The sequence below is a fragment of the Dipodomys merriami genome, unplaced genomic scaffold, assembly GCF_024711535.1.
Source record: "Dipodomys merriami isolate MVZ:Mamm:240054 unplaced genomic scaffold, mDipMer1.0.p SCAF_106, whole genome shotgun sequence".
In the NCBI taxonomy this organism is placed as follows: domain Eukaryota; kingdom Metazoa; phylum Chordata; class Mammalia; order Rodentia; family Heteromyidae; genus Dipodomys; species Dipodomys merriami.
In genome coordinates, this window is record NW_027202338.1 from 2,133,154 (window position 1) to 2,160,851 (window position 27,698).

Here is a 27,698-nt window from a genome sequence, read left to right on the forward strand (position 1 = left end):
AAGGCCAAGAGCAGAGATCTGCAGGGTAGTGCAATCTGGACAACCCCACGTACACATCAGGATTCCTAGCAAACCTTATTTAAAAAAAAAAAAAAAACCCTCTAGGGTTGGACTCCGGCCCTTACTGAGAAGCATCTCACATTATCTGAAGTCGCAGCCAAGTGCCTGCCCTTGGCTCCCGAAGCTCCTTGTTTGCCATTTAGCCTTCATTTGCTGAGGGATGTTCAGGGACCTAGGGATCCACCATGCTGAATCTAAGACAGGTGATCCATTTTTACTCCTCTATATCTGTAAGCCCCACCCTGTAGCCCACAGACACTTTCTATCTCCAGCTGTCTACACCCACTCCACCCAGTGCTAACAAATGGAGACCAAAGGATCAGCTAATATCTTGCCATCTCCTAGCAGCCTGCAATGGTAAATAACCCCCAGCTCTGGGATCCACAGCCAGTGAGGAACCCCACTGCCCATAGCTCACGTCTATAGGCTACCAGCAAAGAAGCACCATGAGTGTCCCTCCCCAAAGCTATGATCCACTTCCACCAAGAGAGTAGACACTCCCCGCACTCACTGCCCCAGCCTCAGCCTAAGCCACATACCCTAGTCCCGAAGAAAAGTGCCCCAGGTGCAATTCAGAAGGTGCGTGACTGAGCCTGGGATCTGGGCAAAATCCTCACTCACCTACTGGCATCTTTATCTTGTCTGCCCCCTCCCCCCGACTGCCACCTCTATACTCTCACCTTTGGGAGAACATCACCTTGCAGCTCGAGGCCCCGCTTCAGGTAGCCCTGGGTTCTCTCCAGGTCACCTTACCAGAACCAGTGATGCAAACCTGTCCCCCCCAGCTAAGCTCCCACTTCCAAGGTCTTTGGAGGTCCTCTGGGAGTGTGGGTGCCCTGACACACACCTTTGGGGAGCACTTCTGAATCATCTCTCTGACTCCAGGGTCTGCCTCACTACATGCTTTTGTGGCTGGATGGAGGGGGAGGAGACAGGGAGGGCTGCGACAGTAACATGGTTCTGCTCCTGCTCTGGCACTCAGCACATTGGGCCTAGGGGACTGTAGCTGGCCACGGGAACCCTGGGGCCACCCACAGTCCTCAGTAGTGAATAGAGATGGTTGCCAGACACCCTTTTCTGCCTGCTGGGCTGAAAGTTGGAACTCCCCCTTCCCACCACCTCCTCTTCAAGATGCTCTGAGTACCCCAAAGGGGTACTCTATCCACCACCCCAGCACCTACTGCCTCCTCAGTTGAGGTCATAATGTCTTGTGTCTGCCTTTCTCCAGCCTAAGGGTTCCTTAGGCCCCAGAGGGTCCTCCTTTTCTCTGTACCATGGCACAGAGCCTAGTGCACCAGAAACTTCACAACATGCCGGCAGCAGGAATAAATGGATCTGGGTTTATGTGGCTGTTTGCCCACTTATTCATTCATTCAACAAATACTTACTGAGCCTTCACACTGCGCCAGGGACCAAGTGCAGATGTGTTAGCCTAACAGATAAGTCCCCCCTGCTGAGAAGTTTATTGAGGGTTGGGGAGACACTAAGCACATAGATGTCATCAGAGGTGGTGGTGGTGCTAGGAAGAGAAGAGGGTCAGGGAGGCCACTCAGAGAAGAGCACCTCGGAAGAAGAGCAGGCAGAGGTGGGGAGTCAGTCTAATGAGAGCTGATAGAAGGCACTGGCTGGCACAAGTGTAGGAGAGATGAAGAGTGGAGGGAGAGAGGGAGAGCCACACCTCAGCAAGGGCCACAGAGGCAGACCTATACCCATAGCTGTAGGAGGTTTTGCTTATCCTGGGACCCCAGCTCCCACATGGAGCGCTGAGGAAGCCTTCAGGACATGTTCAGGAAGTCACTTACCTTCCAAGTGTGGCTATGAAGGAGGCTTAGGAATGGGAGCAGTGTTTGTTGTAGTAGTTGTGTGACAAAATTACACACCTAAGAGTGTAGCCTTCTTCAAAGATGTCTCCCTTAAGCTGGGTGCTGGTGGCTCACGCCTGTCATTCTAGCTACTCAGGAGGCTGAGATCTGAGGATCATAGTTTGAAGCCAGCCTGGGCAGAAAAGTCAATGAGACTCTTATCTCCAATTAACCACCAGAAAACCAGAAGTGGCATTGTGGCTCAAAGTGGTAGAGCGCTAGCCTTGAGCAAAAGAGACAATGCACAGACCCTGAGTTCAAGCCCCATGATTGACCAAAAAGAAAAAGTCTCCCTAGTGGCTGAACTCCTTGAACTACTCAGGTATTTTGTCAACAGTCTTCAAGACCAGTGTTCCAAGATCAGCAAAATATCTCTTGACTGTAAAATTGTTAGCCAAACCCCTCAAGTAGCTTCAGGATTATCTAGCTTGTTAAGTTAAGCAGAGTTGGTGTTAAGTGAGATTTCAGGTGTTCTCCCAAAGCAAAGTCACTCTCAAAATACAAAGATTCACAGTATAGGGTACTGTAGTATCAATTTTTTTTTTTTTGGTCGGTCGTGGGGCTTGAACTCTGGGCCTGAGTGCTGTCCCTTAGCTCTTCAGCTCAAGGCGGGCGCTCTACCATTTGAGCTACAGCGCCACTTCCGGTACTGTAGTGAGGTGGAAAAGTGAGCCTTTAAGTATAGGCAGACCTGAGTTCAAACTCTGACTCTATCACTGACACACTTACTGGGTAGCCTTAGATAACTTGCCTTCCCTCTCTGTACCTTCATTTCCTTCTTTTGTGATAGGTGATTGATACCCACTTCACAAGATTAAAAACAAAGTGTCTAGAAAAGGCCTTGGCATGATAAGGATAGTTCTTCACAGATGCTATTGTTTGGAACTGTTACCAACTCTATCACGCGTATCTACAAAACCTTTGATACTTAATAGGCATTTATTTGAAGACAAAGAACTAAAATTATAGACCTAAGCACAACCATCACCAGTTCTGCAACAACTAAACACTTCTGTTTACTTTAGCCCAGCTTCCAGGTCCTCCTCAAAGCCAGCCTCTAGCCCCAAACTGATTCTGCAACCTAGATGCTCCCAGAGCATCAGCACCAAAGGAACTCGCGACTGCGCACTCCTCAGGAAGCTACAATGTGGGCTCCTTGAAGAAGTCACACTAGACCCTTACCTCTTGGGCAGACGCAGCGAAGCTAATACATTCAGGCCACCAACCCGGTCCAGCCGAGAACCTGGTGAGAGAGAGAAACAGACAGAGAATGGAATCAACATCCTGGAGCATTGGTCGCAGCCTCATGTGGATACACAGAGACTCTACTCTTGTCTCACCGTCAGGAGCTACAAGTTAAACATGGGGGCAGGTGCCTGGGACTCAGGCCCTGCCAGCCACTTGTTACTCTCGGTGATCTCTCTAGTCTCTGAGCCTCAGTGTTCCCATCTCATATCGGGTACACTGGTGTCTGCTTTTGTTGCACATTTGTTTTTTGTTTTGTTTTGTTTTTCCCCATCACATAAGAAGCTCCTTAAAAGGAAGGAACTGTGTCTTGCAACTCCAGCATATAGGCCAATTTGAAATGTTCTGTAAGTATATTATGGATGATTGAATGAACCAATGGAGGGATAAGTTCACAAATTGGAAAAACTGTATCTCAGAGGACTGTTGGCAGGGTCCAATGATAAGGAAAATTTGGAAAGATTACTCATTATTATTACTATGTGTGGTGAGATGAAAATAAAAGTTTTAATGTTGATACTTCTGACTTGGACATTTGTCTGTTCATTTAGTGAATACACAGAAAATTCTGTTAGGTACAGTCGTACGGACCTGTGATTGTAGTAATTTCAAGGACGAGGCAGAGGGTTGTGGGTTTCAGGCCATCTTGAGTTCTAGAAGCAAAACCTCATCTCAAAACAAGCAAAAACAATGCTGAGCATGCCTATAATCCCAGCTACCCAGGAGGTGGAGGTGGGCAGACCACAGTTTGAGGCTGATCCAGACAAAAACACAAGACCCTATCTGAAAGATAAACTAAAGCAAAAAGGGTTGTGAGTGTGGCTAAAGTGGCAGAGCATGAGGCCCTGAGTTGAAACATTAGTACTGACACACACACACAAAAAAAGGTAGCAAAAATATCCAGGTTTTCTAAGCTGGCTCTGAACCAATGTGAGAACAGAAACATAGATTAGACAAGGTGTCTGTCCTGCCTACAGGAGTTGGGGGGGACTCACAGGCAAGTTAGGGAGAAAGAATAAAGAGAAGCTGCCACCATGCCAGGTGAGGACTTAAGGGGGAGGTCTGGGGAGATTTAAGGAAGAAGTAATACCCAACCCAAAGCAGAAAGGCAAAATTGAGTCAGGAGCGAGGCATGTGGAAGGAAAGGGTGCTGGGTACAAGGGACGAGGTGGGGAAGGAAAAGATGAGTGTTAGAAGATGGCAAGGTTGCACTCTGCAAGGAGCACCTAGTTCAAGTAGCCGGAGCTTCGTTGGAGAGGGGCAGGGACAGACACGGTGCCGTTTTTGTCTTTGGGAAGGGCTGTGAAAAGACAGAGAGAAGGTGGGGAGACTCATCTCTTAGGAGTGTTAGCTGCAGGGCCTCTTTTGGGTCACGCAGGATGGAAGACTGAGGCCTGGTGTCATCCCAGGTCTGCAGGGACTGTAAAGCTAGACACAGGGTAGATCTAGCTAGAGAGCTCGGGTAGGTATGCTTCCTGTTGAATCCTGGTTTCCTGCATCCTGGGAATGCAGGTTTCTTACAACAGCTGTCCATTTAAGGATGAGCCTTGCCTCTTCTTGTTGTAGGCCTTCGGAGAAGGGGTCAGGGAGAGAGTCCAGAGGAGACAGCATTTCTGGCAGACCATCCTACCAGGCATGTAGATGTGTAGACCGTGAGCCATGGCTCAGAGGGAGGAGAGCCTTGGAGGCTAGGTCACTCAGCCAGAAGTCCGGCTCCAGCTGACACCTGTGTGCTTCTGAGAGAGGAAGGGGGAGGGGAAGGGCAGGCCTGGCCATGGACTTCCAGGTTTAAGGTGGGTGGTTTTTCTGTCATAGCAGACCTGTTGACACAGGTGGAGAGAATGATGCCCAGGATAAGTCAAGGATAGAGGGATTTAGAGGAGGCAAGGAGTTCAGAGGGAGAAAGAGAAAAGGATTGAAAAGGAGAAGAGAGAGATGGAGAGGAAAGTGAAGAGATGGGGGAGACCCAGACAGGCAGGGGCAGGTGTGAATACACAGAACAGAGAACAGCTCAAACAGGAAAGGAAAGGGGGTAGAAAGAGCCAGAGGTCCTCTCCTCTCTTCTAGAAGCTGACACTGAACCTCCCCTTCCTCAGAGGCAAAAGGGTATAAGGACCCTGGAGAGGGAGAAAAGGGGTAGCTCCCCATCAGGGGCTGCCCCCCACCCGACCCCCGCCCTGGAGCTAATCAGCGGCTGTCATCTCCACGGTGAGGTCTTGGTTAAGGAGATTTAGGGCTGGGATCAATAGGAAATTTAAAAATCGATGCAGCGCGCAGGGCAAAATCGATGGCGTTTAATCGCCTTGCCGATTCCCAGTCAAAACAATTAGCCGCGCTGAGTGTTGAACATGGTGGCGACACGGCATTAACCGTCAATATTGGTGTAAGTGATGGCAGGCGGGTGGGGAATCCCCAGTCTCAGAGGGACCCCTGAGCCAGACCACGCCTTCGGGCTGGGGTCTTCCCCCGAGGTAGTGCCCCGACATCCGGGCTTCCTTGTCTCTGGGCCCTCTGCCACCTCAGCTGTGGTACCTGTGGGTGGCACCGCTCTGGTCTGCCTGCCTCTAACTCTGTCATCCCACCTGTCAAGCCCCCAAGCTCCTTCTATTCACCAAGAGGGGAGAGGGCTGGCTACAGAGACACCCAGCAGGTGGGGAGCTGTCTTCCATCACTACCCAGAGACAGACTCTGTGAGGAACGGAGCAGGTAGATGGCCCTGGTTACCAGGCTCTGAAGAGGAGAAACAGGACTTGAACCCCAAGTGTCTGCCTTCAAAGCCTCATTCCTGCAGCTGTGTCACAGAGGTATAGCTTCTGATGTTTGCAAGAGAAAACGAGCACAGGGGTGGGTCTGGGCCCTTAACTCTTCTCCCAGCCAATACACACACAGCCCGGTGTATCTGGGGTCAGTCTGCCCACGACCTGCTAGATGGCCATCTTGAGGGCAAGTGGGGGGGGGAAGACTGGCTCCTCTGGGGGGGTCCCTAGTGTCACCTAACACAGGGCACAGCTCTGTATTGGGACTTGGCTCAGGAGAATAGTGCTACTTGTTCCCACAGATACAGCCTGCCCACTAAAACCCCCACTGAGGGCCCAGTGGGCAGCAAGCAGCAAGCACAGATACATCTGTCCAGATGTTTCGGGATAGAACAGCTTATGAGAGCAGCCAGCAGTACCTAGCATTGACTGTGGGCTGGGTGTGGTTAAGCACGCTGCAGGCAAGGCCTCAGAGTCCTCACAAACTTTAGTATCTTCTCCATGAGGACACCTAAGGAGCTCTCTGTGTCACTTTGCTAAGGACATAGAGGCCCGGAGAGGTTAAGGCCCTTTACCAAGGTCACGCAGCCAAGAGGGAGAGCTCCTCTGACTCGGAGGGGGACACAGGACATGTGGTGAGCAAGAGCTGATGATCACAAGTAAGCTAGCTGGACACAAGGCAGTGGGGAAGAACAGGGTGCCTAGACAGAGGGCCAAGAATGGCTGGCCCCGAGGCTCTGCGTGAGGAGGCACAGGATCCCGTGGCCACCTGTGTCTGGTGCAGAAGAGCAGGAGGGAGGGTGTGAGCAGGGGAGGAGGCCCATGAGATGAGCTGGGATTGATCTGACAAGGTCCTAATCAAATGGTCAATATCACTGACCTGACCACTTAACCTATTGATAAGCTGGCAAGGATGGAACAGACGGCAGGTGGGCTCGGGGAGTGAGGCAGTGCTGGGGAGGACGCAGGCCCATCTCATTCCTGGGTGTGTGGGGGGGGCGGGGAAAGGGTGGTCTCCTCCTCAAATGCCCAGCCTCCCCTCTGACAGGCACCTGCCCTCCGGGGGGGGGGGGCAGCTTAAGAGGCTTCCTTTGCACAGGCGGCTTTATCCTCCCTGAGTGACGCTGGAACCATCCACGGCACCCAAGCCACCCTCAGCGGCCCTCAACACTGTCTTCAATGTTCATACATGTGAGAGGCCTCACACTGAAGCCTCAGTCTTCTCATCTGTTAACTGGGGACAGTTACCATGGGGAAAGCCAGCAAACGCCCTGGATGTCCCGTGACTGGAGGCTGCCACAATACACAATGGCGTGGCAGCCACACAATGGAACACTGTGGGGTTGTGGGAAATAAGCCTGAAATAAATTCATAGACACCAGAGTGCTATTCATAATCCATTGTTAGAAAGGAAAAAAGGCAAGTTATCCACAAGAATGGAAGATATAATCCCATTTTTATGAACACACACACACAAGGGTTTAGAACAGCAATCAGAACCCCTAAGTTTGAGTTGCTTACATCTATATTCTAGTGAGTTCTTTTGGTAAACTTATAGGCTCTTGACTCAAAAGGGAGAAATATCAAGAAGTTAACAAAGGATTTTTTTTCATTTAATTAGATTATCATGGCAGCTCTCTCTCTGTCTCTCTCTCTCTCTGTCTCTCTCTCTGTCTCTCTCTCTGTCTCTCTCTCTGTCTCTCTCTCTGTCTCTCTCTCTCTCTGTGTGTGTGTGTTGGTAATGGGGTTTGAATTCTGGGCCTGGGCGCTGCCACTGAACTCTTGCTCAAGGCTAGCACTCTACCACTTTGAGCCACAGCTCCGCTTCCTGTTTTCTGGTGGTTAATGGGAGATAAGAGTCTCACAGATTTTCCTGCCTGGGCTGGCTTTGAACCATGATTCTCAGATCTCAGCCTTCTGAGTAGCTAGGCTCTCTGCTTTTCTACAATAAGTATGCACCACATCATGTTTGTAACTGCAAGAAGCAGACTGACAGTGATCGAGGCCAGGCTCTCAGAAGCCACATGAGTGCCAATCTTCTGCTTCCCCCATTCCCAGCCAGGCTTGTCTTGTCCCCCTATATTCAAACCAGCAGAGTTCAGGACCCTCAGGAATGTGAATGGACTTGAAATTGGCTGCACGGAGGCAAACTTGATCTTATGCCTTCTGCTCTCTATAAGTGGGCAAGGTGGGACCAAGCTGAATTCTGTCCCCTTCTGTCTTCTGGAAACTGGCTGAGAGCTTACTACATCACACATGGCTGGAGACTCAAAGGGAGGAAAGTGATTTTTCCCTAAGTTATTCAGCTCAGGAAAGAAGACAAAGTATCTTCTTATGACAGAGCCAAGGCCAGAAGCTAGGGCTCCTGGCTAGTGCTTTGCCATTACCAGGAGGAGAAAACCACAAAAGCAAGTGTGAAGGTAGACCACTAAGAGTGCTTTGGCAGGGCTGAAGACCATAGAGAATAAAAACCTGGCCTACCATCCCTTGCTGTGTGACCTTGGGCAAGTCGCTTCACTTCTCTGAGCCTCAGTTTGCTCAACATAATATAAAGATATTGATAATAATACCTGCCTTATGGGGGCTAGTGTGAAAAGGCACACTTGTAAGAATATGATGTTAGGGCTGAGAAGGTGGCTCAGTGGTAGAGTGCTTGCCTTGCATGCATGAGGCCCTGGGTTCGATTCCTCAGCACCACATCCGCAGAAAAAGCCGGAAGTGGTGCTGTGGCTCAAGTGGTAGAGTGCTAGCCTTGAGCCGAAGAGCTGAGGGGCAGCACTCAGGCCCAGAGTTCAGGCTCCATGACTGGTTAAACACACACACACACACACACACACACACACACACACACACACACACAATATGATTTTAAGGAGCTTAGCAGAAGGCCTGACACAAAGAAAGCCAGGCACAGGTGGCTCACACCTATAATCCCAGCTACTCAGGAGGCTGAGATCTAAGGATCCAGGTTCAAAGCCAGCCCAGGCAGGAAAGTCCGTGAGGCTCTTATCTCCAATGAACCACCAGAAAACCGGAAGTGGCGCTGTGGCTCAAGTGGTAGAGCGCTCGCCTTGAGCTGAATTGCTGAGGGACCGCGCCCAGGACCAGAGTTCAAGCCCCACAACCAACCAAAAAGAAAAAAGAAGGAAGGAAGGAAGGAAGGAAGGAAGGAAGAAAGAAAGAAAGAAAGAAAGAAAGAAAGAAAGAAAGAAAGAAAGAAAGAAAGAAAGAAAGAAAGAAAGAAAGAAAGAGGTAGAAATGATGTCAACTGTCAGCCCCACTGCTGTGGGGGGAGGATGTACAGACAGTAGAATGAGAAGGAAGATGAGTGTTTTGTTAACCTGAGCAAATAAGCAAATGCAATGAAGACGCCTAAGTATGTTCCTTTGTTCATTCCGTCATTCATTCACTCATTCAGTCATTCATTCAATGAGCCATTTCCTAACCCAATTCTAGGCCAGCCCCCATGCTGGGCTCCGCTTCAACCTGAACAATGCAAGTTCCCAGTGGGCTGATAAAGGAGAAATAGGGATGGCTGGGGTTGGTCCTTCTTCTCTGAGACTCGCTGCCTCAATGGCTCCTGAACTATCCCTTGAGGCTTCTGGTGAAAAGCAACTGCAGGCCCCCCATGGTCTGACCAGTGTGGGACTTGAGGTATGTGCATGTGTGTGCGTGCACACCGGAATAGTAAGCGCTACGCAGACGCCCGACGCCCGTTTGCTTTGTAATTCACAGCACCGAGCACCGGGCCTGACACTCTGGGGACACACTCCAGCCTCCGTTTTGGGTTTTGTTTTTTTTTCTCCATTTTTTTTTTAATGAACAAAAATGTTCAAAGCACCTAGCACAATGCCTAACACCTGGCAGGTACTCAATAAATAGCAGCTATTAGTGTCATCAGCGCATGTGTGGCTGCTCTTCCTGCTCACAAAAAAATCTTGTTTTGCTGACGAGGAAACTCGAGGCATAAAAGAAGAGGCGTGATTTACCCTGGCCTATGCAGCCGAGACTCAAAGTTAAGGTGTGTCAGAGGCCACGGTGTGTGGTCTCCAGGGGACGGTGTAAGAGGAGTGGGGACAAGCTGGAGCCAGGGTGGAGATGGGAGAGAGATGGGGCCGCAGGTTGGGGGCACACAGGGCCGGGATGATGGTTTGGGAGGCCTGGCTGCTTTCAGGCTGGGCCAGGTGTGCTCCCCAGGAAGATCGGATCATCCTTGTCTGGCACCTTCTTCCCCCATTCCATCGGGCAAACTGGATGTATATCCAGCCACAAAGCAGTGACTGGGCTCATGATACCAGGCACCAAGTTCTTGCCCTCACAGCACTGACCTAGTGGAGGAAGAGATACAGAAGGCAAGAAAGTGCACCTAAGAGCTACAAACAGAAATAGCAGGTGAAGTGGCGGAGAGGAAGGTTATAAGATGATGTTATTTTAGAATGGTCAGGAAAGGCTGGTCAGGGAAGGTAGATGTTTGAACAGTCCAAATGAAGTGAGAAGGTAAGAACTTTCCTGATAAAGGGCATAGCAAGTGCAAAGGCCCTGAGGTAGAAACGAGGTTTCTTCTTCATGAAGAAGGCAAGTGGCTTGAGGCTTCTGTAACCAAGAAGAAAGGAGGAAAAGCCAAATAGGTAGACAGGCACCAATTCATACAGGGCTTGCAAGCCAAGAAAGATATGTCTGGGGGGGCTAAGCGGGGGGTGATAGTTCCCTCACTGTGGGGTTGTTCTCACTCCCCAATATTTTGTTCCTTGTCCTCTCTGGGGCCTTTTGTTTGTTTGTTTTGGTCAGCTGTGGGGCTTAAACTCTGGTCCTGGGCGCTGTCTCTGAGCTCTTCAGCTCAAGGCGAGCACTCTACCACTTGAGCCACAGCGCCACTTCCAGTTTTCTGGTGGTTTATTGGAGATCAGGGTCTCATGGACACTCCTGCCCAGCCTGGCTTTGAACTACAGTCCTCAGATCTCAGCCTCCTGAGTAGCAGGGATGAGAGGTGTGAGCCACCAGCTTCTGATGCACATATTCTCTAAGAGTTGTCAGGCTTCGGCAACCAAGACTGGGGACTTCACTGGAGCAGCTCAGGCTTGCCCACAGGCAGCCTCAAGAATCTGTGGAGTGTCCGTAATTGCCAAGACCCTCAGGCCCTGGAAAATCTCCATTTGGGGGCAAGACATGGTTTGTTTAGTTCTTGTCAGTAGCCAAGAGATGGGGCCAGGAGCCAAAGAGGGCAGTTCATGCTGCCATAGACTACCTCAGGGCTGGACCCTCTCCAGGGCTTGCAGAGTAGAAAGCTAAGACAGGAAGTCTCGGGATAGGTGGCCTGACTCCTACATCTTCCTCTAGAAGATCCCCTTCTCATGCTTCCCCTCCCCCCACCGCCAGGTTCCACAGGGCCTGGCTCAGAACTCAGCCCACACACTCAGTACAGCCTGCTTCAAAACTCCACAGTGGCCACGTCGCACCCAGAGTATATCCTGAGCCTCACAGCCCTTCCCGTTCATAGCAAGCCTTCTCCGCCGGCTCCCCACATTCAGGGAGCCTAGGATCCATACAACAGGAGTGCTCTACACAAGTTCACACCTTTACACCTGCGCACAATGAGTGTATTTGTGTAGAGAGCCTTCCGCTCCTCCTCTCCCTCACCTCCTCGCCTTTCCCCCACGCTGCTCCTCAGTGAGGCCTCCTGGACCCTCCCTCGGTGCTGACACCTCAGTCTGGGCACCCCATTTCTCATCTCCAACTCATGCCCTTAGGAGTATCTTAGAGAGACAGACGCAGCACTGGGAAGGGGGATCTGAGTCCTGCATTATTTATGCCATGTGGCCTCAATGAGTTTTGGAAGGGAGATGTACACACATTTCCAATCTTGTGTGTCTAACACTCGGCTTAAATGTCACTTCCTTCGAGGTGTTCCACCTGACCCTCCAATCTAAACAAGCTCCCCTATGATCCCCCTACAGCCCCTCGTCCCATTCTTTCCCAGACACTATCACTATTTATAGCTAATGACACACACTAAGGTTGAATCAGTGCTGGACCTGTGGTCCCAGCTTCTAAGACAGGCCCAGCTCACACAAGGGCTCAGGACCTGGGCGATGACAGGCTTCATTCCATAAACATTTTCACACTTGAGTTACCTACCCGTTTTCATTTTAATAAAACTACGGGGGTGAGGCTGAGGAAGGTGCAGGTGCTATGAATGAGGGTGTGGCCCTGTGTTCCCCACATGTGGCTTCTCCCTGGGGACCTCTGAATGTGGCTGGTATATACTCGCTGGTGGGCCCAGGAGCCCGGACACCACCGTGTTTTAGTATCTGCATGTGGGCTGTTGCTGCATCTTGGTGATCTGGTATTTGTCTTGCCCTGTGATGTCTCACACCTGTGTATACGTGCCTACCTTGATTTCTAAATCTGTTTGTCCATTTCAACATCTCTGTAGACATACCACACCGATGTCTCTGGGGGCCTGTGGAGTTCAGTAACTACACATTTTCTAAGAGAATCTCTGACTGAGCCTCGGCACTTGTGAGTAGATACAAGCATGTCTGTCATGTGTTTCAGAATCCACATGTCTCTGTTTCTAGATCATGCCATACGTATGCATGTGTATTTGTGCATCTGCTCGAGATGTATGTGGCCCCCCTACATTGGAGAGGGTAGTGTGTGTGTGTGTGTGTGTGTGTGTGTGAGAGAGAGAGAGAGAGAGAGAGAGAGGCAGAGCAGAGCAACACAGGCACATGTACACCTGTGTGTCGTCTTTCTTTCCCTGGCTGCCGCCTTTAGTGTGGACAAGCACCTCTTCTCTCTCTCTCTCTCTCTCTCTCTCTCTCTCTCTCTCTCTCTGTCTGTCTCTTTCTCACACACACACACACACACACACACACACACACACACACACACACACACACACACACACACACACACACACACACCATGCTCATATGCGCTGTGTGAGTGGGGAGGGGGCCGGGTGTCAGCAAGCTCCTGTGTCACAAGGTTAATTTCTCCGCAGCCAGGCAGGCTGGGCCCTGAGGGGAGTGGTGGGGGAGGGGCGGGTCCCCACAGCCCCTCTGATAAATATGTATTTGGGGCTGCTATGCTCAAAGGTCATTGTGGGGGGAGTGGTCTCCACAGTGCTGGGCTGCTGGGTCCCAGACAAGCCCAGCATGGGTTTGTGTGACACCCCCCTCCCTCCAGATGGATGAAAAGATTCAGGGAGATTTCCCCCTTCATCCTGCCTGGCCCACCCCACCCACAGCCAGGCTCAGATGGAGATGCTGTTGTGGACACACAGATATTCAAACTCAGGAGCAGGCAAACACTCCAGCCCACGCCCCCCAATATCCAGAGGTGCACACGGATGCACAAAGACGGCCTCAGAGGCGACCAGATGCATGGGCAGCTGAGAGTCCAGGGCCAGACCTGTCCCTTCTGCCCCCCCAACCTTCACCCTAATGCCAAATACACGTTCATATGCATATGTGTATTCATATGCATATGTGTATATGTATATACATGTACGTGTATATATATATTCCTATTTGTACACATGTATGTATTTCTCTCACTATATAGATACGTACACACGAGTGCATAGTATCTCACAATGAGAAATGTCTCTGCACACGTAATACACACAGAGAGACACAGAAACACAAAACATCCAACAAAAATGGTCCCTGAGCACTTTGTTAGTGGGCGATGCATATACGCACAAGGTTGCATCGCCCAAGTTCTGTGGACCTAGGTGCACACTGGCGACCGCAGATAAATACACAAACACCCATGAGCCTGAACACACACTCTCACAAATATCCCAAGACACCCGCGCCAGGCAGGACGCACGGTGGAACAGCCTAAGACCCACCCTGCTGCAACGCAGCCCACTCTGGCCTTTCCCCACTGAGGTGAGAATGGCTGCCTGGTTCCCCCCAGCCAGCTTCAACCAAATGCGCCATCATTTGTCCAGCTCTGAGTCACATCAATTGTCGAGCCTCCCCTCCTCGCTGACCAGCCATCTCGGCCATCCGCGGCCTCGGCCATTAGCTGGCTCCTGCCTTTGGCCTGCATTTATTGAATCTCCCTTACCTGGCAGAACCGTCCAGACCAACGGAGCCCTTTTGGGGTCTGCCTGACCCTTTCCTCAAAGGAGTCGATATACCCCGGTATGTGACCCCTCAGCCCATGCCTCAGGGCGACCCCCACTCCTCAGCACATTGCTCAGGCTGTCATTCTTTAGTGACCGCTAGCCACAGTGGTTCTGGTGGATTTCCAGGCTGTGTGAGTGTGTGTGTGTGTGTATGTGTGTGTGTGTGTGTGTGTGTGTACTTGTAGGTATGTGTGTATGTGTGGTGGTTTGGCTTTAGCTGTGCTTTAAGTATAAAGGAGTGTGTGTGTGTGTGTGTGTGAGAGAGAGAGAGTTAGGGAGGGAGGGAGGGAGAGAGAGAGAGAGAGGGAGAGAGAGAGAAAATGAATAAGGGGTTAGGATGTCAGTAGCCTGCTTAAAGTCAAAGAGTGCCTGAGTGTATGGTTGTATATTGAGAAGACAGCATGGCAGGGGCTGGGCTTCACGTGTGTATGTATGTATGTGCACATATGTGTGTATGCTTTAAATCAGGAATGATTCTGGTACATAGGTCTGGGGCTTGGTGAGGGGGGCCGTGGGGGGGGGGGGCTCTGTCTTGACACAAGGGCCAGTGTAGAACAGGCGTCTGTTTCTCAAGCAGTTGTGAGCAAGTCAAGTGTGTCTCTTCAGATTCTGTTGCCTGTATTTGTGAAAGTGACAGATGCTACCACCCTGGCCTCACTACAGCGGGATTAAGTCTGAGAATGCTACAGGAGTCCAAACCCCCACCCCAGGTGGGGGAGGGTCCCGGCCTGCTTTTACACTCACATGTGTGGGTAAAATATACCCCTTGTTAGTTTCTGTTAGGGTGATGTGGAACAGACAGCAAGATGTAGTTGTGCATGTGCGCAAGTGTACTCAGGTTCACACACTAGTCCGGCTTGTCCAGAAAACATTGTCATGAACTCTGTGTATGGATGTGTGATTGTGCAAATGGGAACTCTCCACATGACAGACTGAATTCAGACTTCTTAGGACATCATCCAGATCTCCACAGATGAAGCCAGGCGATACAAGGCCCACCCTAGCTCTCAGGACCATGCCTCCAGCCTGGGCCACTTCCTTCCCATTTCCCCTGGCCATGTTGTTGCTCTCCCATCACTCTCTCTTTCTCAATGCAGTGTAAATCCAGGCCTTCCTCCTTCTCCAGATTCCTAATGACCCAGGAGCTCCCTTTGTGCTCACAGTCCAGGCTCCTTACCAGAATATTCTCTAAGCTAGGATAGGTTGTGCTCCTGAGTCCAGGTCCAAGTTAGGCTAGTGCCTAACAATGGTTTTTGGAGAACAAGTGACCATGCTGTCCTCTAACTACCCAAGGAACTCACTGTGCTTTAATCATTCACTGATTCACTCCACTCAGCAAATAAATACCTACTGAATTCAAGGACTCTGTATGTGAGGCTACTACCTCCAGCCTCTTCTATTAAGAACTGGGAAAGCATGGGTGCCAGTGGCTCATGCCGTAATCCTAGCTACTTAGGAGTCTGAGATCTGAGGATTGTGGTTCAAAGCCAGCCTGGGCAGAAAAGTCCATGAGACTCTTATCTCCAATAAACCACTCAGAAAACCAGAACTGGTGCTGTGGCTCAAGTGGTAGAGTGCTAGCCTTGAGCTGAAGAGCTCAGAGACAGCACCCAGGCCCAGAGTTCAAGCCCCACGACTGACTAAATAAATAAATAAATAAATAAATAAATAAATGAACCGGGGAAAGCCATGTGCCCCGGATTCCTGAGACTGGGGAGGCAGATGAGTGAGGGAAGTTGTACCTGCCTCCCAGGCTAGAATAACCTAAGAAAGTGGCCCAGACTTCACCAGGAGGTCTTGGGGAATCATGAGCTTCCCTATACCCTGTCCCATCTTTGAACAGGCCCAGCTTAGCCATTACTGACAGAGCAAGCTCAACCAATTCTCCAGCCTTCCTTTCAGGATACAAAGCAAAACCCAGTCCTCAAAACCTTCACTGAACCAAATAAGGCATCTATCCATCTGACAGGTCCTGGGAGACAGAGGTCTGTGGATGGACTTCTCTGGGGAACAGAGAGGAAGTAGGGGAAAGGTCAGAGCCAGTGAAAGGAAATGATGGGACAGCTAAGGGGAGTGCGATCAGTCCTACTCCCTGTCCTTGGTTCTGGTGCTATCTTGCGTGTTTACAGGCTAAATAACATGGGCCCTAGAATCATCTGGAAAAAAGGGTATACTATGTGATTGGTTATAAGAGTTGGAAAAATGAGTGATACAGAAAATACAAAAAAGGTGAGTGATATAGAGGGAAGACTCATCTAAAAAGACCCTGCACCCACCGTCTCTTCCAACAGTTCTCCACACCTGAGTTTTTCACCCATATCCATCCTGAAAATGTCTTAGACATTAACCACCGCATGCCAAGAAGACAATTCCCCTTTTGTACCTACTGATGTCCAAGCAAGCTCTGGAATGGCCATCTGTCCCTGCCTCTGACAGGTCAGGGCCTTCACACGTTATGATTTTGCACCAAGGCTAAGAAAAGCTCTCCCAGTGGGACACTATGGTTGAGGTCCCCTGCTTGGTTGTTACAATGGTGGGGGAAGACGTTCTGGTTTATGGGCCCTGCATGCAAGGAGGGAGTATATATGAACCAGACGGGAGGTAGCTGGAGTAATCAATGATGAACCCACTGGGAAAAAAAAAATCTAGCCAGAATGCTAAGATATAAAAGCTAACGATCTCTATTGCACACGAGATATGGGTGCAGATGTGTGCGGGAACACACACAGTCACTCACGGTGGCCAAGTTCTTTCTTACCATAGCACTATCAGAGATACCTTCTATTTTCCTCGTAAAGACTGGCAGATGGACGCAAGGACTATTAAGGCCTCCAAGGATGGTACTGTAACCTGCCAGAGGGTTGGCCAGCAGCCTAAGGAAAATAGGGGTCTGGACCTCTCCAACATGCACGGCTGGACCTCTGTCCAGCATTACCTATAAATCAGGAGGTAGACAGGGAATCGCGTTACCAGCAACTGGAGACGCTGCCTGCGGCCCTCACCAGCTTCTTCCTCTCACTCCATGACACTGGACAGACGCTTTGTTACTATGGAAGGACCAGGGATGGTTTTGGTGGGCTGGTACACTGTGAAAGGGGAGATCTTCTCTTGTTTTGTTTTCTTGCCCAGCTCCAAGGATGCTATGCACACTATGTACGCCTGCTGTCAGAACCCACCCATACGCCCACGACCTCCAAGAACCCATCCAAACGCCCACGACCTCAGAGCACCACGTCCTTCAACATTCCACCCAGACCCTGCTCCGCACCCCGGCCGGCGATTTCGCCCCCCAGGAACAACAATGATGACAATAGGAGTTCCACACGCGCACGGCACTTCTTTCGTGGGTGACTTTAATGCACCCTCGTGTACACACACTATGTTCAGACCTACTACACACAGCGCATCTACTCCAAACACACTGCGTAGGAGGGTGTCACGTGTCCACCCCTGATGCCAGACTCACACACAGACCTGAACACTCATGGACACTGCCTTGCCTAGAGCCAGGGAGAGCTTCCTGAGTGTACACATAGAGGACAGTACACAGACATCCAGGCAAGGGAAAGACCGGTACAAACCCAGGTGCTGGCTCCGTCCTGCATTGAACATTATTCACAATGGAAACCCCAGGTACCCGATCCCTCCCCCCACTGAAAGCATGTTAGGATTCTCACTCTGCCTACCTTCCAAGCCCTGCACAGTTAGTCCCACATGAACACCTCTTGCTACCACACAGGCCTTGTATACATGCATGCTGCTGCCATAGTCTGCCTCTGTACACGCCACCCCCCCCACCAGTGCACTCTGACTCTTTACCCTCCCCTCATACCCTAGATGGTTAGGGGTGGACAAATTTACCTGACCCAATGACAAGAGACTAAAAGCTACTGAGTTAAGAGGCTGATGGGGTCTTTCTCTAAACCCAGGACCTATTCCCCAGTTTCGCTGGCCCCAGGATGGAAGAAGAAAGTGGGGAGTGGTCAATAAGCTGGAGCCTTTCTCTTGGGACTCTTAAGAATCCTGTGAGATAAGACCCCCCCCCTCAATTTCCTCCCCTTTCCTCTTCCTGCTAGCCAGTGGATCATTTTCCTCTCCGTCCACACCTGTCTCTCTCAGTGGAGTCCACAGCCATGAACCCCTCACTTAAGATCTTCCCCTCCCCCTCCTACCACCCCCCCAACATCCAACAGGACTTCTCTAGAGGCCAGAAGGAAATAGAAGATGGCCCCAGAGCCCCTAGCTGGGGCAAAAAGGATAGAAATGTGTGAGATCTGAGACAGAGAAGAGGCTCTGGAGGGAAGTTAGGGGAGTCCTGCCTGTGCACAGAGCCCTCTCCCTAGCACCCTGTTCATTGCTGATGCTGCAAAAGTGTGGTGAATAAATGAAACTGAAGGAGGGGGGTAGAGGACGGGCAACAGGGATGAAAGAATGAGAGATGTGAAAAAGCAAAAGAGAAAAAAAAAGAAAGGAAGGTAATGGGGAAAAGGAAATAGAGAAAGAAGAAAACCTGAGAGGGGAGAAGAAAGCTTTCAGTGAGAAGAAGAAGAGAGAGAAATTGAAAAACTGGGAGAAAGAGAAACCAATAAAGGAGATAGAGAAATGGGAGCCGAGGCTGGGTATGAGAAGAGGAAGAAAAGAGAAGGGAGCAAAGAGACAGAGGAAAGCAGCCAGAGGGGTCCCCCAAGTTACAGACTTTGCCCAAAGCGCTGAGGGTCACATCACAGCTCCCCAACATCACTCTAGAGCCCCGGAGCTCTGGCTTTCCACCTCTCTTCCTGTCTCAGAATCGCCACCGCCTCTCTGCTCCCCATCCGGGCTGTTTCCTCTTCCCATTTCCCTTCCTGCTGTCCAAGGTACCCCGCCCCGTCCTTTCTCTCACCCCCCCCCCCGCCCCATCCCACTCCACTCCCAGCCCTTTCTCCATCCCAGTGTCCTTACCTCTGCCCCCCATGCACCCCGCTTGCTTCGGAGCTTCAGACCGCATCACCAACCAATATCCTATGGCACTAGATCAGCCCCCACACCCCCAGGAAAGGAGACAGAAGAAAAGAAGGGGGTAAAAAAAAAAAAAAAAAGCAGGCGGTACCGCCACCAGCTCTGACCCCCTCTGGCCTCATTTTCTCCAGCAGTCGCCCCTTCCTCAAATGCAGGATCAAAATGGGAGTCCCACCCTGCCCAGGAGCCTCTCGGAGGCCCCTCGGCCAGCCGGGAGCGGATGCCACCTCGCCTCTCTTCGCCAATCTCGCTCCTTTTTTGTGTGTTCGATGGCCCCAGCAGCGGAGTGCTTTATTCCCATCATCTTTTTTTATTTGTATTGGGTATTTTCTTTTCTTTATTTTGGGGGCCCGGGGGGGCCGCGCTCCGCCGGCCTCTCCCCCAGCCCCGCGCCGTCTCCGGCGGCTCTTTCTCTAGTCTGCGCTCCGCTCGCCTCCCTCCTTTTTTTTTTTTTCCTCCTTCTTCTCTTGCCTCGGTTCTCTTCCTCCGTCCTTTCAGCTGCGGCCTCGGCTCCTCCCGCACGCCTCTCCTTCCTCCCCCCATCTTTCGTGCCCCTGCTCCCCGTTTTTCCTCCCTTTATCCCCTCTCCATCCCCAATTCTTCCCCACCCCCCACCCACACAGCCCTCCTTCGCTGCCCTCACCGCCACCACCAGCAAGCCAACTCCCCCCCCTCTACCTCCGCTTCTCCCCCCCCACCCCACTCCACCCCAGCAAATAATAAAAATACCCAGCCTGGGGGCAAAACCCCGGCTCGGGCTCCGGGAGGGAGGCCCGAGGGCCGGGGCCGCGGGAGCGGCTGCCCGAGCGCGGCGCGGAGCCGGAGCGGCGCCCGCCCGGCTCCCGCCCGGAGAGCTCTCTGCAATAGGCCGAGCCGGCTGCATTAAGCTTCTTGCAATCAATAAAGCGCGGGTCAGATTATGCAAAGCGCAGATATTAATATGCAAAGTTTTAAAGATTTTTAAATGGAAGGGCGAGCGCGGCGCGGGCGGGCGGGCAGGGGCTGCGAGGGGAGAGGGAGGGAGGGCGGGCGGGCGGGCGCGCAGGCGAGCTGGGGAGAGGAGGAGGCTGCCCGCCGCCCGCCCGCCCGCCCGCCCGCCCGGCTGCGCCGCGCCGCCGCCTTGCCTTACCGCTGCTCCCATCGGTAGGCGCCGCTGTCTTCGCCATGCGCGTCAGCTGCACGGCTCCGAGGGGATGGCCGAGGAGGAGCCGCCGCCGCCAACGCTGCCCCCGCTCCCGCTCCCGCTCCCGCGCCCGCTCGCTGCCTGCTGCTGGCGCTGCTCTGGCCGCTGCTCCTCGCCTGAGCTGCCGGCGCGAGCCCAGGCGCGCGCCATCCCCGGCTCCCACCTTGTCCCCATGGCAACCCCGGGCCCAAGGATGCTCAGAGAGAGAGAGCGCGAGCCAGAGAGCGAGGGGGGAGAGGCAGAGGGAGAGGGCGGGGAGCGCAGGGGACACGGAGGCTGGGAGAGGCCCCGTACACACAGAGACACAGAGACACGCAGAGACACAGAGACGCAGAGACACGGAGAGATGCTGGAACAGAGACACGGGGAGAGGGGAGGATGGAAGCAGAAGGGGACACAGACCCACAGAGACCTGCAGAGATAACAGAGACAGACAGAAAGGAAAGGAGGCAGTACTCAAAGGCAAGAAGAGACCCCATGCCCAGAGACACGCAGAGACAGAGAGACGCACAGTGACAGAGACAGAGAGATACACAGAGACACAGAGAAACAGACACAAGGATGCAGAGGAAGAGGAGAGACAGGGAGAGGCAGGAAATAGAGAGAGATTCAAAGGCAAGAGAGGCCCTGAAAGAGACACCAGAGACAAAGAGAAAAGAAGAAAGGAGTTCAGAACGTGGAGGCAGAGAAAGACTCTAGAGACAGAGAGACGTCCAGAGACGCACATAAACATACAGACATGGGGACAGATGGGGGAAGTGGAGAACAGATGGGGACAAAAAGACAGAGTGAGGTATTGAAAACCACAGAGACACCCAGAGACAGAGACAAGGCCTATGCAGAGGGAGAAATGAGAGACAAGACAGCACAGAAAAGGACAGAGACAGGGAGATACAGGATGTGTATGAGACATTGAGAGAGAGAAACAGACAGACAGAAGAAGAGAAATAAACACATAAGACACAAGAGTAAGAATAGGAAAAATAGCCACATGAATGAAGAGGCAAAGCAGAGTTAGAGAAATACAGAGACAGAGAGAGACATAGGCCTGCGGACTCAGAGAGCTCTAAGAGACAGAAAGAGAGAAAGGTATGCTGACAGAAAGACACCAACAGAGACCAAAAGATAGAGACAGAAAAAGACACAGGAAGTGAGAGAGTGAGACAAGGAGATAGGTGATTAGTGAGATATAGACAGAAACACAGAGAGGACCAGACATAAAAAGAGACAAAAATAAGGACAGAGTAAGAAACAGGAAGCAAAGACTACCAGAGTCATTGATACAAAGAAAATCATGGACATGGACAGAAACTCCAAGAAAGACAGGAAAGGGAAGACTGAGGAGGCCTGGAGAGATCGAGTCACAAGCAGGCAGACACTAGAAGAGGTTTCTAGTGGTCAGAGATCTATGGAGAGATACAAGACAGAGACAAGAAGAGATAATGCAGAGTCCAACACAGAGAATGAGACCTGAAAAAGACAGAGAGGGGACAAAGGACACAGAGCCCAAAGAAGGAAGAGGAGGGGCTGGGGTAAGAGCAGAGCCCAGAAAAATGACAAGAGGGACACTAAGTCCCCTGAGGGAAAGTGGAAGGGAAAAGCAGGGAAGAGAAAGGAGGGGAGGGGAATGGAGGAGAGAGAAGAGGGCTAATGCCCTGGTTCATTCAGGCCAGAACACCTCCCCTGTGCTGGGTATGGTAGGGCTAGGGAGGGGGAACAGGGAAAGGAGCCACAGGCCAGGAGGAAGACCTTGTCCTGGTCAGCAGAGGGCATGTGGATCCTGCCCCCTGCTGGTGGGGCCGTGGAGGTACAGAAAGGAGAATGGGGCCCTGGAGTGGTACCCAGACCTGGGAGGGGGAAGAGGAGGAGGAGATGGTGGAGAGGGGAAAGGGAGGGGGAGGAAGGGGAGGGGGAGGGAGAGGATGCAGGCACGTGCCTCACCAGCTCGGCTTAGCAGCCTCAGCTGCCCCTACCCCTGGCTTTGTTACTTGCACAGCTGCCCCATGTGCTACTGACAGGGCACAAGGGACCCTCGCTATGTGCACATGAAACACCAACTGGCCCACGTGTACCCGGAAGGCTCTTGGGACCTACATTGAAAGTGTTCGACAGAAATAAATACAGGAAACTTCTACCCCGAGGGCGTACAAAGTAAGTAACTGGGACCTGTGGGCGCCCCCCCACACACACACACCCCAGCAATAATAGACACCGAACGGAACTACCTACGACTCCCGCATGCAGTGGCCTCAGGGGGCCCACTGTGTGCACAACACAAATGAATGCAAGACACACATCTTTGCATACAAAGTAGCTACGGGAACTTCGCAGCACGTGTATTCAGCCCAGGCAACCACGGAAGAGCCCCTGCACCGAGCAGGCTGTGCGCACCGCAGATACGGGAAATCTCCACCTGCCACAAACAAGGCACATGGGACCCTCAGAGCATAAACATAAGGAACACATAAGCACCCAACAGCCACATACCGTGTGCACTGTGTGTGCACACCTCCAATGAACCCACAAAGTGCCCTCCCCATGGTGCCCACAAAGTAGACCTAGCTGGTGTGAACATAAATACACACTTACCAAAAGACATCATGGTCCCACAGGGTGCGCAGAACCTCACTAAATACAAGAAACATCCACCCCACTTCAGACAAAGACAAACGAGGGTCTGCAAATGACAACATACCAACTACTCATCTGGAGAGAGACAGAAGGAGCACTGGAATGTGTCCTGGTGGATGGGCCAGGGTGGACCCAGCACTCCTGGGCCCCCACTCTGTACAACAGACTCCAAAGGAGCTGTGGTCATTCTGGGAACCTCAGGAAGGACATTCCAAGACAAAGCAGGGCCAGGGATGGCTGGTTCTCTGCCTTGCTGTCACATCTACAAGGCTCAGGGGGAGGCCACCTTCCTAAGAATGACCAAGTACATAACAATTGCGTGGAGTGAGTACATGAGTACCAGTGTTCAGGACTCAAGATAATCCATGTGAGGCGGGCTGAGACCATGTGTGTCTGCTGGACAGTATGCTGTCAAGCCCAAGGGGGTTGATCCAGCAGATGTGTTACACATCAGACACAAGAAATGAGGGTGCCCTCCCCGCTTCCCAAAGAGCCTCTATTCCAGAAGCTCCAGATTCCTCTGCGAAGAATATGTGTGTTCGTGTCTAAATGGAGCATCTGGATGTGCAACCCTTTGTATGCTACTGAACTTGTGTGTTCCATACTCACTGCCTCATTCCGCCTGTTTACAACTAGTGTACACAAAGTACAATACACTCTAACTTATTGATATGTTTAATTGTGTATGGATAGATCAGAATATATCTCTCCATACATGCCACACACAAAGTGATGCTTCTTCCCATACATCTGTGGCTGTGTGTGTGAGTGTGTGTGTGTGTGTGTGTGTGTGAGTGTGTGAGTGTGTGTGTGTGCATGTATGTATACTTCTTGGTATGAGGGGACTGGAAGTCTTGGGTCTCCCTTACAGCCCCTGAAGAGAAGGGGGAGAAGGTAAGGGGAACTGATGCTCACAAAGGAGAGGGATGTGGTAAAGAGAAAGAAAGGGTATAGAAAAGAAGAAAACTGGAGGTGGGCATTGTGGCATGCACCTAGGGTTCCACTTACAGAAGACACTAAGACAGGAGGATCATTGAGCTTGAGCACAGAGATGTTCAAGGCCAGCCAGAGCAAGATAGTGCGACCATGTTTCAAAAAGGAGGATGAAGAGTAGGGGGAGGGGAGCCTGGAAGGGAGGGAGTTCCTGAAGACAGAGGAGGATGAAGCAAGGGCAAGAGAGAAAGGGGAGAAGGAGGGAGGAAGGTATGCGAGAACTGCAGGATAAAAGTGCCAATAAGTGAAGGGTCCTGGGAGGAGGAGACCGGCGCTGGGAGGATGGAGGAGGAGCCAAGGGAAAGAAATAGGAAAGAGACAGACCTTTCTGGTCTGTATAAAATTTAGAGATCTTGTCAAGGACATCCTATGGGAAGGTTGTGAAGGGGGCAGATGGAGGAGATGAAAGAAAGCTAAGGACAGAGAAAAAGAAAGAGAAATCCAAACCTAGCTCCTGGGACAGCCAGCCAGCTTCCTCCCTCATCCTGAAAGGGCTCGGCAAAGGTGCAAGGTGTGGAAAGAGACACACAGAACCGGGAGGGGGTCCTGAAGAGACACCAGTGGCCAGGAGGATGCCAGAGTGGGCAAGTGAGGGGTAAGTGAGACATGGGATGCGGGATAGAGACAGGGAGAGACAGTTTACTGAAAGGAAGCAGCAGGGTGAATGGCAGAGCCTTGAAGAGTGGTGGGAAGCCACCAATGGCTTGCGCATGGCCCCTTCCTACGTACAACCCAGGTCCCCATCCTAGGTTAACTCTCTTAGAGCATTCTGTTCTATTTAAGAAATAAACTTAGCACCATGCGGTGAGCCAAACAAAAAAAACAAAGGTGAATGAGATCCAACTCTCTCCCATAAAAAACTCTGATCTGGGGAGGGAAACAGCAATAGGTACACATTAGCTGACACATGTGACAAGCTGGATTGAGACCTCAAAAACTAAACTATAGAAAAAAGACTTGGGCTGGGAAGGTGGCTCAGTGGTAGAGTGCCTGCCTCTCATGCATGAGGCCCTGGGTTCGATTCCTCAGCACCACAATAAACAGAAATAGACGGAAGTGACGCTGTGGCTCAAGTAGTACAGCGCTAGTCTTGAGCTGAAGAGCTGAGGGACAGCGCCCAGGCCCAGAGTTCAGGCCCCACGACCGACAAAAAAAAAAAAAAGAAAAGAAAAAAAAAGGAAAAAGAAAGAGAAGAAAGAGAAAAAATTTCATTCTCTAGGGATCCAGACAACAAAACTATGATGGAAAGTTCGATGGTTGGTTGAGAGATGCTGGAGGAAGAAGAAGGGACCAATGGCAAAAGAACATGAAGAAACATTTGGGGTTAATGGGAATATTTTGTGTCATGATTTTGGTGTGTTTTGTTTTGTTTTGGTTTGGTTTGGGTTGGTCATGGGGCTTGAACTCTGAGCCTGGGCTCTGTCCCTCAGCTCTTCAGCTCAAGTCTAGTGCTCCACCAATTGAGCCACACCACCACTTCTGGTTTTCTGGTGGTCTTATTGGAGATGAGTCTCATGGACTTTCCTTCCAGGCTGGCTTTGAACCAGGATCCTCAGATCTCAGCCTCCTGAGTAGCTAGGATAACAGGCATGAGCCACCAGTGTCCAGCTGATTTTGATGTTCTTATACAAGTGTTTTGTGGGGCTGGGAAGGTGGCTCAGTGGTAGAGTTTTTGCCTTGCATACATGAAGCCCTGGGTTTGATTCCTCAGCATCACATAAGCAGAAAAAGCCAGAAGTGGCACTGTGGCTCAAGTGATAGAGTGCTAGCCTTGAGCTGAAGAGCTGAGGGACAGCGCCCAGGCCCAGAGTTCAGGCCCCACAATGGACACAAAAAAACAAAAAAACAAAAAAACAAGTGTTGTGTGTGTGTGTGTGTGTGTGTGTGTGTGTGTGTGTGTGTGTGTGTGTGTACTTGTGTACGCATAACTCACCCAAAGTATATACTCAAAGTTGGTGAATGTTAGCCAGGCACTGTGGCTCAAAGTGGTAGAGTACTAATCCTGAGCAAAAGAACTCAGGGACAGAGCCCAGGCCCTGAATTCAAGCCCCATGACCTCCCCTCAAAAAAAAAGTTGGTGAATTTTATTGTATGTAAATTATACTACTATAAAGCTGACCACAGCTGCGTGTGGTAGTCCATGCCTATAATCCCAGCACTTGGGAGGGTGAGACAGGAGAATCCTCATTTCAGGGAAGGGAAGGTCACAAACAATCAGGGCATCAAGATAGAGATGCAATGGGGCTGGGAAGGTGGCTCAGTGGTAGAGCACTTGCCTTGCATGCCTGAGGCCCTGGGTTCGATTCCTCAGCACCACATAAGCAAAAAGAAAAAAGCCGGAAGTGGCGCTGTGGCTCAAGTGGTAGAGCCCTAGCCTTGAGCTGAAGAGCTGAGGGACAGCACCCAGGCCCAGAGTACAGGCATCACAACCGGACCCCCCCCAAAAAAAAAGATAGAGATGCAAGCCAGGTGCCAGTGGCTCATAACTATAATCCTAGCTACTAAGGTGGCTGAGATCTGAGAATCCATGTTTGAAGCCAGCCCAGGCAGAAAAGTCCCCATGAGACTCTTTATCTCCAAAAAACTAATCAAGAAACAGAAGTGGTGCTGCTGCTCAAGTGGTAGAGTACTATCCTTGAGCATACAAAGCTCAGTGACATCCTAGCTACTCAGGAGACTGTGATCTGAGGATCACAGTTCAAAGCCAGCCGGGGCATGAAAAACCCGTGAGACTCTTATCTCCAATAAACTACTCAGAAAACCGGAAGTGGCACAGTGGCTCAAGTGGTAGAGCACTGGCCTTGAGCTGAAGAACTGAGGGACAGCACCCAGGCCCAGAGTTCAAGCCCCATGAACAAAAAAAAAAGGCGCAAGGATAGCACCCAGGCCCTGGGTTCAAGCCCCAGGACCAGCAAAAGAAAAGAGACAGAGCTGTATCTGTAGGGACTCAAAAGGAGGGGAGGGTGCAATGGAGGGCTTCTAGGAGTTGGTGATACATGAGATTAGGTCTTAATGAAGAGGGAACAGGCTGGGAAAGAATTTCCCTGGAGAATTTCCACATGGAAGATAAGAAATTAAAAGGTTCCAAAGCCAGGTGCTAATGGTTCTCACCTGTAATCCTAGCTACTCAGGAAGCTGACATCTGAGGATCATGGTTCAAAGCCAGCCAGGCAGGAAAGTCTGTGAGACTCTTACTTCCAATTAGCCACCAGAAAACTAGAAGTGGCACTGTGGCTCAAGTGGTAGAGTGCCTTGAACTGAAGAGCTCAGGGACAGCACCCAAGCCCAGAGTTCAAGCCCCACAACCGACAAAAAGAAAAAAAAAGAAAGTAAAAGGTTCCTGTATTATGAGCATAAAATGCAAAGCAAGATTACCAAATAAGAAGAGAGAAATCAAGACCTACAAATACAAACCCTGTTGATGTAGCCCAGGAGAAAATAACCCTAAAACAAGGACTGGTCATTTCCAATCTGTTCTGTCTATTCTACAAAAAGGGTTTCCTCCCCCTTGCCTTTTCCAGAACTTCTTCCATGCTGCTTTCACTTAGGGGAGTCTCCCCACTAGGAAACAGTCTCTGCTGTGGATGGAGCCTTCTTCAGTTCCTGCCCATCTCAACCAGAAGCTTTGCTGGCTAGGGAAATTCTCCTCCCTGGATTCCATGTAGCTGCTGCCCCCTGGTGGTTGGTGTGAGGCATTACTGAGGATGACTAGATGGTTAATATGCCCTTTACCCTTCCAGAGCCCAGTCCAGGCTGTACTGTCCCTTGTCTCTGACAGCCTACCCCTTTCTAAATCCAACAGGTACTTTCAGTCCCACGTGTCTCTC

At 51.2% G+C, this 27,698-nt stretch overlaps 1 protein-coding gene across 1 annotated transcript in view; it reads right to left on the reverse strand.

Moving 5' to 3' along the window:
* LOC138813281 (POU domain, class 2, transcription factor 2) overlaps nucleotides 1-27,698 on the reverse strand; it is an 81,437-nt gene that overhangs the window by 47,509 nt on the left and 6,230 nt on the right. Inside the window, exon 2 of the mRNA XM_070001631.1 lies at nucleotides 3,105-3,165. The gene's annotated coding sequence lies outside the window, so the exon portion shown is untranslated. The remainder of the gene's footprint in view (nucleotides 1-3,104; nucleotides 3,166-27,698) is intronic.